General features: G+C 39.4%; 1 long non-coding RNA gene across 1 annotated transcript in view; it reads right to left on the minus strand.

The window, feature by feature from the left end:
- Positions 1-10,117, minus strand: part of LOC127531537 (uncharacterized) — a 145,934-nt gene extending 135,817 nt beyond the window's left edge. Inside the window, exon 1 of the long non-coding RNA XR_007938676.1 lies at positions 9,750-10,117. This is a non-coding gene — a long non-coding RNA (uncharacterized LOC127531537). The remainder of the gene's footprint in view (positions 1-9,749) is intronic.
- Between the last annotated feature and the right edge of the window lie 4,240 nt (positions 10,118-14,357).

Raw genomic sequence — 14,357 nt, forward strand, 5'->3', positions numbered from 1 at the left:
TAGAGTTGTTTATTATACTGTCAAACTGACTTCTTATGCAAACTTTTTTCATCTACAGCTGCAGTCTTCCTCACAGTTACGCACATTTACACCTGGGAGACGGCAGTGAGCTCCTGAAGTGTTTTTCAGTGGCTCATTCACCACACCCACAGTCTTCCCGCTCCAGCTGCTGCAAGATAACATTATGTCACTAGATTGCTTTCTTTGTAGATTCTCTCAGCGACTCCTGTACCTCATGCTTTACAGAGTCAGATAACAAATGTTGATAAATTTCATATTAAGCCTGTACCTGTGCATCTTGTACTCACCACTTCAGTGGGTTGTTGATGATTTGTACAAAAGGACAGAGTGACAAGAAGGATCTCATGCCGACAATATGATGTGCTGAAATAAAATCATCATTTTGTTTTGGCTACAATGCAGGAAGCAGTCAAGAACCTCAAGGACTACAGGAAAAAAAACTACAATGTCACAAAATGCCCCAAATAATATATTGCAATTATTCAGCATATCTAATTTCACAGTTAAAAAATGATATAAATGACCTTCTATTCCCGGAAAGTTACTTTTGTTTTAATGAACTGCTTTCTTCCTCATTTCTCCGCACACATACATACACAGTCATTAATAATAATCATTCTTGTTCTGCTTGCAGGTAAACTTATTTCCATCTAAAATAGAATGGATGCCAGGAGGGGAGTTGGATAGCATGAGGGAAAGACAGATGAAGAGGGAGAAGTGAAGCAGTGAGGGAGAGAGAATGAGAAGAGCTGTTAATAGTGTTTGTAGTTTTACACCAAGAGCAAATGAACTTAATGAACTAAAATACCCACAGACATGGTCAAAGGTGCATTCAAAGCTAGGGGGCTGGATATTATACTCTGTTTACATTAAACTTGACTATATGCAGCGTGAAGATCAATCTGTTTTTGCCAAAGTTTTACAGTTGGTGTCACTTAAAGTCGATTGACTGTTTCATCAGTATGTCTGCATGTTTCCTGAAGTTCTCCCCAGTATAACCTGTAAAAGTCAGAGTTAACTGACAGACTGGTGGCTCAGGGTGAATGTCCAGAAGCAAGTGTTTCCACAGTGGTTATGAAGCATTGATTTGGTTAGCTTACAAAAGAGTAATATGTTGGATTTATACATACCTGTTTTTGCCGCAGAAAAGAAAAGTTAAAGTGTAAACATACGTGTGGTTCCAAACCTTTGCTGTGAGGACGTTTCTGTTTTATGAGGATACTTAGGGAGGTTTTCATCAATTTAGAGATCAATTAGAGGGTTAAGATTTGATTAAGGGACTGCGCAGTTGCTTGAAGGTTAACACACTGGCCTTGCAGCTGAAGATTCCCAGTTTGCGCCCCGTATTCCTGGGATCTTTCTGCATGGAGTTTATATGTTCTCCCTGTGCATGTGTGGATTTTCTCCAGGTACTCCAGCATCCTCCCACAGTCCAACAACATGCTCAGGTTGCTTGGCAGCTCTAAATTGTCCATAGGTGTGAATGCAAGTGTGATTGTTTGTCTCTATATATCACCCTGTGATAGACTGGTGACTTGTCCAGGGTGTCTCCTGCCTTCTAGTGTTGTGACGTTCATGAACGAACTGGTTCTTTTGAACGGCTCGTTAACATGAACGATGGGAACCGAGTCGCAGCTGGGAACCGTTCTTTTTTCCCCCAGTTACATGGGGAGGAGCGCAGCCCAGCTGCGCGGTGCTTATTAGATATGCAAATAGCGTCACGCCACGTTGTGCATGCTGCCTTCACGTGAGTGCGCCAGTAAAAAAATATAACAACAACAACAACAACAACAACACAGAAACAGTGAACGCCCCCTGCCTTGGAGAGCAGCAGCAGCAGCAGCAGCAGCAGCAGCGAGCGGTCTAAATGAGGAGGAGGAGAGTCCATGGGTGTAACGGACACGGGGTACGCGTGGGACATGTCCCCCGCACTTTCCACATCCGTCCCCTCTGTCCCCCGCACTTTTTTTCAGCCGTTACAACAGCTAAACCCGTTATTAGCATCCAGTAACGTGTTTTCCCGAGCCGTCTTTGAATGCACCATGAGCGCATGCTAACGCAGGTGTTCCACAGGAGACGTGCTGCTGTGCTGAGCTGTGCTGAACGTGCGTCTGGAGTAATGTTTAGCAAACCAGCCAGAGCTAGCAAGAAGCAAAAAACTTTACACAGTTCTTTCCAAACAAACCGTGTAAGTTGTGTGACCTTGTTGGATGCAAACAATGTTAGACTTGTTAGCTAAATGATGACAAGGTAAAACGTGGCAATATATCAATATGTTAAGCTAGTTAACAATAATTTAAATGTTGCTGCCTCTGTTACATTACTGCTAATTAGTTTATTCTTGGAATAAACCCAGTCCTCTTTCATTTCTGGGCAGAAGATGTGCTCACAATTGCTGTCCATGTATTTAAGTCTTTTGGTCCCAAAAGAGGAGAGTCAGGGAGGAGAAAAAAGAATAGGCTATCTATGGCATAAATTTACAACTATTTTTACTCCTTCTCTTTCTAATTCTATCTCAGAATTTTGATTTTCAGATTTTTTAATGATTATTTCCATAACAAAGAGCAGAGTCAGGCAGGAGATGGACCAGAGGCAGCAGTAATGTGACCATGCAGGGTCTGCAGAGGTGAAAAAAAAAAAAAAATGTATCTATGGGTTAAAGTGATTTTGAGGTTAAATTCTACTGCAATTTTTACTCTTCCTAATGCTATTTCAGAATTTTTCTTGCCACATTTTTTATGTTTATTGCCATAACAGAAAGAGCAGAGTCAGGGAGGAGATGGATCAGAGGCCAGCAGCAGGGACAAGGATGTAGGGTCTTTACAGGTAAGGAGAGATTATAACTTCCTGAAAATAAGATATCTATTGCAGGGAGAAACCAGGCAGTACTGATCCTTTCATGTTCAGTGTTTGGCACCTTTGGCTACTCGTCCAGTAGATGTTCAAGGGACATTGTTGTCAACTCAACTAGAGTTTGGCCACTAAAACTTTAGATTTTATAGTTTAAAGTTTTATACTTTATAGTTTAAAGAACTAGCCTAGTTGGTCCCCTGGTATTGTACTGTGGCTGTTAGGGATTATGTGGTTCTTTAGCCACTAAGGACGGTGCAATTAAATGTAAAAGAATGATAAATCGCTCTGAAAAATTTGTCCCCCTCACTTCTGAGATGGTGGTTACGCCCATGGGAGAGTCAGTCCGTCGTCGTTGACAAAATGAGCCAATTAAGGAAATGAAGCAGCATTTGGATGCACTTTTCTCTCGTGGCAGACAGTAAGGGTAAATGCAGTATTTGTCAAAAAAATATTTCTAAGTCAGGCTCCACAAATAATTTGCACAGACACCTGAAAACTCAACATTCAACAGTAAAAGTGGCAGACTTTAAAATCTAATCCACACGTGTCAAATAAAGTTATAATCAATATTTCAGAATAATTCAAACTCATATTGGTGGGATATCTAAATTTATTCCTCCCAGTGATTATTTCCAAGATTAAATTAGTTAAGGCCAGACTGGCTTTTTAAAATTTAATAAATATAAAAATGAGCCAAATGAGCCAGTTTTTTGAACGGCTCTTTGAAAGGAACGGCTCACCAAGATCCAGCTCCCCTCAAAGAGCCATAAATCCCATCTCTACTGCCTTCACCCTAAGTCAGCTGGGATAGGCTCCAACCCCCCAGCGACCCGACTGGAAACTAAGCAGTGTAGAGATGATGGATGGATGGATGGATGGATGGACATGATTTAGGATTAACATTAACTACCAAGCGTCAATTTTAAAAAGTTACATAGTGCATTATTAATGTGTTATGAAGGCTGAGATTAAAATTTCAAAATTCCCCCCAAAATACACACATTTAAATGAACAAAATTTGGTTAAAAAATTACACACATTTACTAGATTTTCTGCCAAATGCATAAACATAGCCAAGAGTATCTAAAATGATAAGGACAAAAATGTCCTCATGACGGTTAAGGTTCTGGAAAATCCACTGTGTCCATGAGTGTTCTCACAAAGCTAGAAAGCCATGATTGTGTGTGTGTGTTTGTGTGTGTGAAGGGTGGGGGGTATTGTTAAATGCCATCTTCTGTCTGTCTGGGCCACCTTGGGTCATAACAACATCACACCAGAGGACAAGACTGGAGTAAAAGTGACAAATGAACCTGTCCCGTCTATCTGAACACACACACAGAAATGGGGGGACAGTCTCATACGTCAGCAACCTGATGGAAATCTGGCCTCAGCTAACCAGCTGGAAAAGTGACCCTCTGGTTAATGGAGTGGCTGAGGAAATGAGAGGATGAGTGAGACAGAGAGGGAGGTAAAAGATGAGTGAGCAAAAGTTGCAGAGGCAGAGAGTAAGAGAGGAGAGGATGGCAGGTAGCAGGGAGGAAATGAAGAAGAAAAAATGGTAGAGTGGCTGAAATATGTGACAGAACAGGGAACATAAAGAATTCAGAGGAGGTGAGAAACATGAACAGTCCGGTGATCAGACAAAGTTGAAAACAGGTCATCTTTTTAGCAAGATCATCTACTAACATGACAGTTATCTGGTTTAACCATGAAGACAGAAAGCAGGTTGATGATCGGCCACATAAACACAGGCCTTGTCTCCACAATATTATATTTACACTACCGTTCAAAAGTTTGCTGTCACTCATACAATTTCATGGTTTCCATGAAAACTCACATTTTTTTTATGTGATAACATAACAGCACAAGGGTTTTCTCATCGTCAGTTAGCGTTTCAACATGATTAGCTAGCACAATGTAGCATTAGAACACAGGAGTGATGGTTGCTGCAAATGTTCCTCTGTACCTCTATGGAGATATTCCATTAAAGACCAGCCGTTTGCAGCTAGAATAGTCATTTACCACATTTAGAATGTATAGACTGTCTTTCTTAATAATTTAATGTTATCTTCATTGAAAAAATGCTTTTGTTTTAAGAATAAGAACATTTCTAAATAACCCCAATAACAGTGTATATAACTAAACTGCATTCTCAATTAGGAAAACGTATTTTCTATCAGATTATGGTTGTTTCTGAAGTAAATTTGCAACGTTTGCAAAATGCTTCACTGTCACTCCTTTTCAGAAAGTCATTCATATGTTAGATTAGACAAAAATTGTCATCCAGAAAAGCTAGAAATGGAAGAAACGCTTTAAGTATGCAGTGAAACAGTCATATTTTAAGCCAACATCTTCCCATAATTAATCAAGTAATGTTGATGCATAAATGTAACCAAGCTTCTACCATGTGTTAATCATTGTAAAAGTTGTAATCAAAGTTTTACCATGTAGATGTGGTGCACGTTCCAAATAGCAAGAGAAATCAAAACTTCATGCTAGAAATAGTGGTTCCACGTATGACATGAACCCCAGTCTACTGAATCAAAGTCCTGTGCCAATTTATGTCTTGTCCAGGAGTGTTGGGCAGGACATGGAGGGGCTGAAGCACAAATCTTGCAATTAGTGGACTACTGGCTAGAGTAACCCAAAAAATGTCTTTTTTTGTTTGTTTTGTTTGTCCCCTCGCCCCCCGGTATGTGTTAAGCTAATGGGGAAAAAACTGCCCACTCAAACACATAATCTGTTTTAACTCATGTATGGTTTGGAACAAACTATTGTTTTAAATGTAACTGTAACTTTAGTTTAATTTTCATTTTTTATGCTCATTTATGTCAGGAAGAATACAAAAGCACATCTTAAAGGAAGAGATACGACTATGTGGTGTCGAACTGGCAGATTTTAATTATGTTTTCTAACCTCTGGTTTACCTTCCACTAAGCTGCACATATATTTTTCATAGGGTGAAGAATGATGAAGATAAGAAGTGAGGGAAGAAGAAACGAACAGACTATAGATAGACGGTCATTTAAACACATGCTGACACCTGAGCAACCACTCATTAAAATAGCCTCATGCATATGAATGTTGACAAGAATCTGATTTTAACCCTTACATGTAAACCTTGCTTTGTAGTAGACTCAGGATTATTACATGTTGTCTTATTTAAAACGTAATTTCACCTCCCTGGTATTCCACTCTTGTTTCAGAGATGTCTACATATGTATGAGTGTGTAAGTGTATCCTGTTGCTCTGTGCCAGTATTAGTTTATTTTCTGCTTGTGACTAGATGAAAGCGATAGGAGCTGTTGTTGTTTTTGTCAGTTTGACCTAATGATGGCATCGTAGTCTCCTTGTTACGCTGAATAAGTCAGACACAGTGTTAGCTTGTTAGTTTATTGTCACAGTAACATGACAGCGCAGCTGGGTTACAGGTTTAATTAAGAGCAGCTTTTATTTTGAAAGCTTTTTGATGACAGCCGCTGAAGATGAAGAATTAGGTTCTACAACAAAGTCTGAGCAGCACAGAGGTCAAAATATGTCCAATTAGCAGACACATGAGAAGTTAGGACAGATGAGTAAATCATTACCTCCACGGCCTAGTCTCTGCTGCTGTAAACACACAAGTGATTATACCAATGAAGCTTCCAACCCTTGGAAGCCAGAAGGTCTTAAAAACTATCCAGGAAATCATCCGCTTTCAGCCGCCGCAGCTTCGGCTACAGAAAAGAAAGAATAAACTTGACTTTCATAAGGTGATGGATGCTGTAAAAGTGTGTATTTTGTCCAGAATCTGAACTACTTTGGCTTTTAAACTTCCACAGAAATGCTGAAAGCACAACATGCATCCATCCAGTGTGCACATAATATGACAATTTGTCCAATTAAACATTGAAACTGTAAGAAATCGTGCTGTGTGTGAAAAAAAAACATCGGTGTACAATGGGAACTACTATTTGAGTAAAACATTTTAAAAATGCATCTTTTTGACATCTATAAATGATGCAAAAATATTTCACAAATGAGAACAATGTAATTTTTGGGGCTTGTTATTGTTAGTAATACACTCTGGTGAGGTTTTGATATACAGACTAATCTGCTTCCTGTAAGTGCTAAACTTCTACAATAATGCTGGAAATACAACATTCATCCATCCAGTGTACACATAACCTGACTACGTGCAATAATAATAACTTTAAGAAGTCAAGCTGTGTCCAAATTAAGATCAGTGCATGATGAGAACTATTATTTGAGTCATAACATCTTTATGCCTTTTAATCTACAAATGATGTGAAATATTTTGCAAATAAGAACAACAATATTTTGTTGTACTTGTTATAGGTAATAATACATTATGATGAGGTTACAAGCAATTTGATTTTAATATACAGACTAATCTGCTTTATGTAAGTGTTAAACTTTCCCAAAAATGCTTGAAATACAACATGCATCCATCCAGTCTGCAGATCCTGTGACAACATGCAATAACAATCGAACAGTACGAAGTCATGTTATGTGCAAAATAACATCAGTGGGCAAAAAGCACTGTTACTAGATTAAAACAAAGAGCATTATGACACCTATAAATTATGCAAAATATTTCACAGATGAGTCCAACATATTTTATGTGCTTGTTATTGTTAATAATATTCTCTGATGAGCTTACAAGCAATTAGATTTTAATATAAAGACTAATCTGATTTTTGTAAGTGTTAAACTTCCACAAAAATGCTGGAAATACAACACGCATCCATCCAGTGTGCACATAATGTGACAACATGTGCAATAACAATGAAACTGTAAGAAGTCGTGCTGTGTGCAAAATAATATCAGTGTATGATGAGAACCATTATTTGAGTAAAAAGGCAACTTTATGACATCTATAAATGACTCTAAATATTTTGCAAATGAGAAAAACTGCTTTTTTTGTCCTTGTTATTCGTAATAATACACTCTGATGAGGTTACAAGCAATTTGATTTTAATATACAGACTAATCTGCCTTATGTAAGTGCTGGTATGTAATAATGGTGGGAAAATGGCCCGTGCATTTAAGGGTTGATGTGGTTTAATGCTCTGCATCAAGCCATCTCTCTGTGTTATCATCTCAGGCTCACTCTGTGTACATCTGATGATATTTTATCCAGCTGTCTATGAGCCACTGTTACAGTTAATTAGCATGATATCAAAGAATCTCCGGCTCACACAGTGCGCACACAAAATGTGTTTTTGAAGTTCTATGTGGGGGATAGAAGAAGGGCGATGAATCAACAGCAGTGAGGGAAACAGTGGGCAAAGTAAAGAAGGGAAAGGTGAACCATTTGTCTGGTCAGCACTCCGCCTGCCATCAGACATCAGCTCATTTCACCTTGGAATGCCAAGCACACACACAGACACACATGCATTTAAACAGGCCACTGTAGCTCAGGTAGAGCAACAGCCAGAGACTTGCTTCACATAGTGAATCTGTCACTTCACCTGCAAACATATGAGAAAATATGAGATTTGGAAATAGAAGGTGAACTGAGAAGTGGTGTGTAAAATCCTCTGAAATCTGGAGTAAAACTCCAATTCCTGCAAAGCGGCCCCATGCAGGTATTTACCTCTACGGCCAAGGTCAGACTTTTCAATGAGTTATTCCGCTATGTGGTAGATGGTATCGACAGCAGAGGGAGAAAAATAGGTTGAGTATGGGCAGTGACAGTGTATCCCCAGGGCAGCTGAAGTTGGACGTAAAGTGCACTTCACCTTTTGTGGAGCTCTGTGGGAAAAAGTTCTGTCAAAGTGGCTTTCAGACAAATGGAAATTTATATCAGAGTCACCCACTACTTCATTCTCATCACATCCATATACTGTGTAGGTTTAAATCAAACTAGGTCTTAACTACTTGTCTAAACCTTCTTACCTAGGTACCGCTGAAGAATTCTTTTACCCAGTTAGGACCAATTCAGGCTTTCAAAATTGTTCACACTGACTGCACATGCTCCAGGAAATCGAATGGTGTGCAAATTGAGTGCTTGTTTTAAGGAGAGGCTGTGACCATCATCAGCACCTTCATAATTCATCATTAAGAGGGTTGTTATTGAAGTTGTGGCTGCCAGACTTTTGAGGCACTTTGATTTGTACATGTTTTAAATCAACGATACCCAAACACAGCCTTCATTTCTCCAGAAATCCTCAGCCACAGTATGTCCGCCCACTGTGCTTGGCAAAGCTCAGGACTAATCACATTGACACGGTGCTGCAGTCCAATCTGTAACTGGATGTTATATCTTGTAAATGTGCAGGCAGCTTTTCAAAAACATCCACAGAAGCCCTGTGTGTTTTCCTGTGTTCAGTATGAGGGACAATGTGATCATCTCAGTAGCAGACTGACACATAGGTATTGTAGAATGAATAGAACCACATGTGAATGCTTTTAAAATCTGGACTGGTGATGCAGAAACAATGACCTGGTCTTTGACCAGTGTTAACATAATGCTTCACTGATAATGTCTCCTTTTAGCAGAAGTCCACCATTTTGGATGTAGACAATGGGTTTGCTGTAGAAGAGTTAAAGGATTCCCATTGTTGTGGGTCATTCCAGAACTGCAGGAGATTTTACGTCCCACCCATCAAATTTCAAATAATTCATGCACAAATACTAAAGCGTGCAGTTGTTGTGTAAATTTACTTGTAATGAGACTAAATCTAAAGAAACCAGGAGAAAAGAATGTTTGAAAATATTCTTTAAAATATCAAATAAGTCTGGACTACCCCCAAAATGCCATTTTTCTCTTGTCCTACTCCTCTGATGACCAAATTGAATCTCCAACAAGTCCTCAAATTCATACGACCGATGCGGTCGTATGAAAAACACCCTTTTAACAGGGAAGAAACCTCGAGCAGAACCCGGCTCTATATAGGGGGGACCCATCTGCCTGCTGGCCGGGCGGGTTGAGAAGGACAGAAGAGGGCAAGGGGGAGGGATGGGAGAAGAGGGAGGGGTGGGAAAGCAAGGAAAACACAACACACATTTGGATACATGCATGACAGGATATGTGACACAAACAAAGTATAAGCTAACATTGAAAACTGACTCATAATTTACTCTTATGATGTACGGCTCTGACATTAAACATACTCCATATATAGCTAGCAGTAAAATTCAAACAGTATGTAAGTTAGCATAACAGTATAGTGAAGGCAATGCAGAGTTGACTGGTGGAAAAAGGGAGTTGGAAGCAGAGGGCTGGAGGAAGGTCAGCAGCAGCATCCCACAGTGGACATGGTGGAGACTGGACCAGCTGGTGGAACATCGACCGCAGATCTGAAGCATCCAGCTCTGGGACCAGGGACACTCGGAGAAATAGCACAGGGGGAAACAGAGTGAATGTACTGCAATAACGGTATACATATTAAATGTAAAGGTAGATAGAGAAGGGCTCAGTGCGTCAAGAAAAGTCCCCCAGCAGCCTATAGGCCTATAGCAGCATGACTAGAGGCAGAACGAAGGGACGTCCAAGAGGGAGTCAGCTGTGCAATGAAGACACAAGCCGAACCCCTGTGGGTCACCCAGTCAGCCCTAACTATAAGATTTGTCAAAAAGGAACGTTTTAAGCCTGGTCTTAAAAATAGAGAGGGTGTCTGCCTCCCGACCCCAAACTGGGAGCAGGTTCCACAGGAGAGGCGTCTGATAACTGAAGGCTCTGCCTCCCATTCTACTTTTAGAAATTCTAGGAACAAGAAGTAAGCCTGCAGTTTGAGAGCAAACAGTTCTACTAGGATAATATGGTACTAACAGATCTTTAAGATATGATGGAGATTGGTTATTAAGAGCTTTATATGTCAGAAGAAGGATTTTAAATTCAATTCTGGATTTAACAGGAAGCCAGTGAGGAGAAGCAAGTTTCGGGGAAATATGATCTCTTTTGCTAACTCCTGTCAGTACTCTCGCAGCAGCATTTTGGATCAACTGTAGATGTTTAAGAGAGCTATTTGGACAACCCGATAATAAGGAATTGCAATAGTCAAGCCTGGAAGTAACAAAAGCATGAACTAATTTTTCTCCATCACTCTGAGACAGAATGTTCCTGATTTTTACAATATTACGCAGGTGAAAAAAGGAAGTCCTACAGACTTGCTTTATGTGTGAGTTAAAGGACATGTCCTGGTCAAAAATAACTCCAAGATTCCTCACAGTAGTACTGGAGGCCAATGTGATGTCATCCAGAGTAACTATTTGCTTTGAAAGCGAGTTTCTAAGATGTTTGGGGCCAAATACAATGACTTCAGTTTTGTCTGAATTTAGCAGTAGGAAGTTAAAAGTCATCCAGGTTTTAATGCCCTTAAGACAATCTTGCAGTCTAGCTAACTGATCAGTTTCATCTGGCTTCATACATAAATACAATTGTGTGTCATCTGCATAACAATGGAAGTTAATACAATGCTTCCTAATAATATTGCCTAAAGGAAGCATGTATAATGTGAAAAGTATAGGTCCTAAGACAGAACCCTGAGGAACTCCATGATTAACTTTAGTATGCTCAGAAGAGTTATTGTTGACATGCACAAACTGGAACCTATCTTATAAGTAGGATTTAAACCAATCCAGTGCTGTCCCTTTAATGCCAATTGAATGTTCTAGACGCTGTAATAAAATTTTGTGGTCGATTGTGTCAAACGCTGCACTAAGATCTAACAAAACAAGTATAGAGACTAGTCCATTATCTGATGCTATGAGAAGGTCATTAGTAACTTTCACTAGAGCTGTTTCTGTGCTATGATGCACTCTGAAGCCTGACTGAAACATTTCAAACAAATTATTCCTTTGTAAGTGTTCACATAATTGATTTGCAACTGTTCTTTCCAGAATTTTAGAGAGAAATGGTAGGTTGGATATCGGTCTATAGTTAGCTAACACATCTGGATCTAAAGTGGGCTTTTTAAGCAAAGGTTTGATGACAGCAACCTTAAAAGCCTGTGGTACATAGCCTGTTACTAGAGAGAGATTAATCAGATCTAACATTGAAGAATTAATTAAAGGTAAAATCTCCTTGAAGAGTCTAGTTGGGATAGGATCTAAATCAACATAATATTTTAAATCATAATTATTGTGCATGGAACGTGTGTCCCACAACATTCACACAACCCTGTTAGCAAAACACTTTTAGCATGGTAGAAGAACAAGAAAACAATGAATCACATGATACACTAGAATTGACATCATCAAACAGTGTTTCAAAAGAATGGGAGGAGCAAAGATATGTCCTCTCCTCTATTTTTAAAATTTTTATCACATTGTCAGCCCTGATTGAATAGGTCAAGGTAACATTAGCATGGATTTGCAGACTCATTACCTACAAGCCTGTTACTGTGATAAGAGTTAGCAAACAACAAATAAAATGTAATAAAAATGCTACCACTGATGTGTAAGCTGAGCCAATCAAGCCATTGGTAGTTTATTACCTATTATTGATGAGTATGTAGCAGAAAATTGTAAAAGATAAGATCTATTTTTCAGAAATTTTGAAGCCCAAATATCCTTCAATGTTGGAATGCCCCTTATATCTCTGTATCTCTGTGTTAAATACAACATAAAGCTAAAGTCAGTTGCTGGTTAACTGCCCTTTAGGAAACAAAGCCTGGAAAAGGGCCTGGCTCTGTCCTAAAGTGCCCATCACCTGTAAACCTTACTACCTAAAATGTTTTATGTTATTTGTTTAGTGTGCACAAATTGGAACATTCTCTGTAACAGTTACGTCCAAGAGTTGCCTGGCAAGTGCTTTTTACTCCAGCACATAACTTCAATAAAATGAGAAATAGTCCTTTCAATACTTGGATTTATGCGCAGTTGAAGAAACAGCATATAATATGTTCATTAGGGAATATTTTGTTTCCTTTGGACAGATTCCAGCTTGCTTTTTCCTCCCTGTTTCTGATCTTCATGCTAAGCTAAAGTAAGCTGCAGGCAGTAGCTTCATATTTAGAGTGGCATCAATCGTCACTTAACCTTTGGCAAACAGTTTCCTTCACAATGTGTCTATGGATATTTTTGATATGTTCTGGTCGTTTTCCCCTCATAGGTCTCTTTAACTCATGTATGACTTGCAGTCTGACGTGCCACCAGAAAGGGCATGAGACTTTACGACACTCTACTGCTCTATTTAATTTGGAATTTGTACTGATTGTGTCACCTTCCTCCTAAAAAACAAATAAATGTGATTAAATGATTACCTTCAGCGTTAGAGCACAGCTTGTCAAGACAAACTGAATGTTGCGCTGTAACTAGATATGAATTTCTGTCTTGCTGAGATGATCAAACGCAAAAAACAATAAAGATACAGTCCATTGTGTTGCTAACACACTCTGTAAGACATTACAAAACTGCAGAATGAGTAGAAAGAAGTTTAGTTAATCCAAAAATGGAATGCATTTTTGTAGACCTTAGGAGAAAAGTACTCCACATTCTTTATTTCAGAGTCAAAGAAAATGCCCCCAGAAGAATGGTCTACTGCCACAAAAATAACAATGCACAGTGATCCACAGGGAGCCTTTTTAGGATTGTCCCAGGAGATAGATTTTGTGCAGTTTTCCTCCTGAAATCCAACCACATGGGTACCGCTATTCTGGGATAAACATCCATTTGTCTAAATTCTGTTATATTCTATTTAGCACAGTTTTGTAGGAGTGCATATCCCTAGATAAAAGAGTTTATTGTTTCAGTTACTGCCTTATACTAGGAGTTACTAAACCTTGCCCCCCCCACCAAAACACACACACACACACACACACACACACACACACACACACACACACACACACACACACACACACACACACACACACAAACAGATTGGTTTGGCATATTCCATCACATGACAGTCACTAGCTAATGTTTAAACATTTTTCTCCATGGCCCGATAGCAGATGATCTCCAAGCCCTGCAGGAGCGCTGATTGGTAGATTTGGTGCATGAAATATCAGGCTTCAGCCTGCCTCATCACATCTGAAAATCGAAGAGGAGCTGGAGATTTATGATAAAGATCGGAGAATCGAGATGGTGATAAGAGATAATGTGAAAAGATAGAGAGATGGATTGACAGTACTGAAAGTAGTCACGGCTGAAAAAATGGAAGTAGAAAGAAGGAGACAAGGAGAATGTTGATACAGAGAGAAGGATAGACAGATTAACGGATACTGAGGCAAACAAAAAGACAGAAGGATTTTTCAGGATACTGGGTGGGTCAAGTTTCATTTCATGTGCACGTCATTGCAAACTTTTTCCTTATTGTTTACAATTTCCTTTTACTTTCTTTACATCTTTCTTCGTCTGCATGCTTTTCTCAGTCTACATCAAACACCCAGCTACTCACAAAATAGGTGATGGGATGAAGGAGTGGAAGGCGGGCAGCTGAGGAAAGAGAACTCAGGGCAGATGGGAAGGAGGGAACAAGGAAAAGAGGAGGACTGTAGAGCCAGAATCATGTCTTTTTTGGGGACAGGACA

The sequence above is a fragment of the Acanthochromis polyacanthus genome, chromosome 21 (genome assembly GCF_021347895.1).
Source record: "Acanthochromis polyacanthus isolate Apoly-LR-REF ecotype Palm Island chromosome 21, KAUST_Apoly_ChrSc, whole genome shotgun sequence".
In the NCBI taxonomy this organism is placed as follows: Eukaryota; Metazoa; Chordata; class Actinopteri; family Pomacentridae; genus Acanthochromis; species Acanthochromis polyacanthus.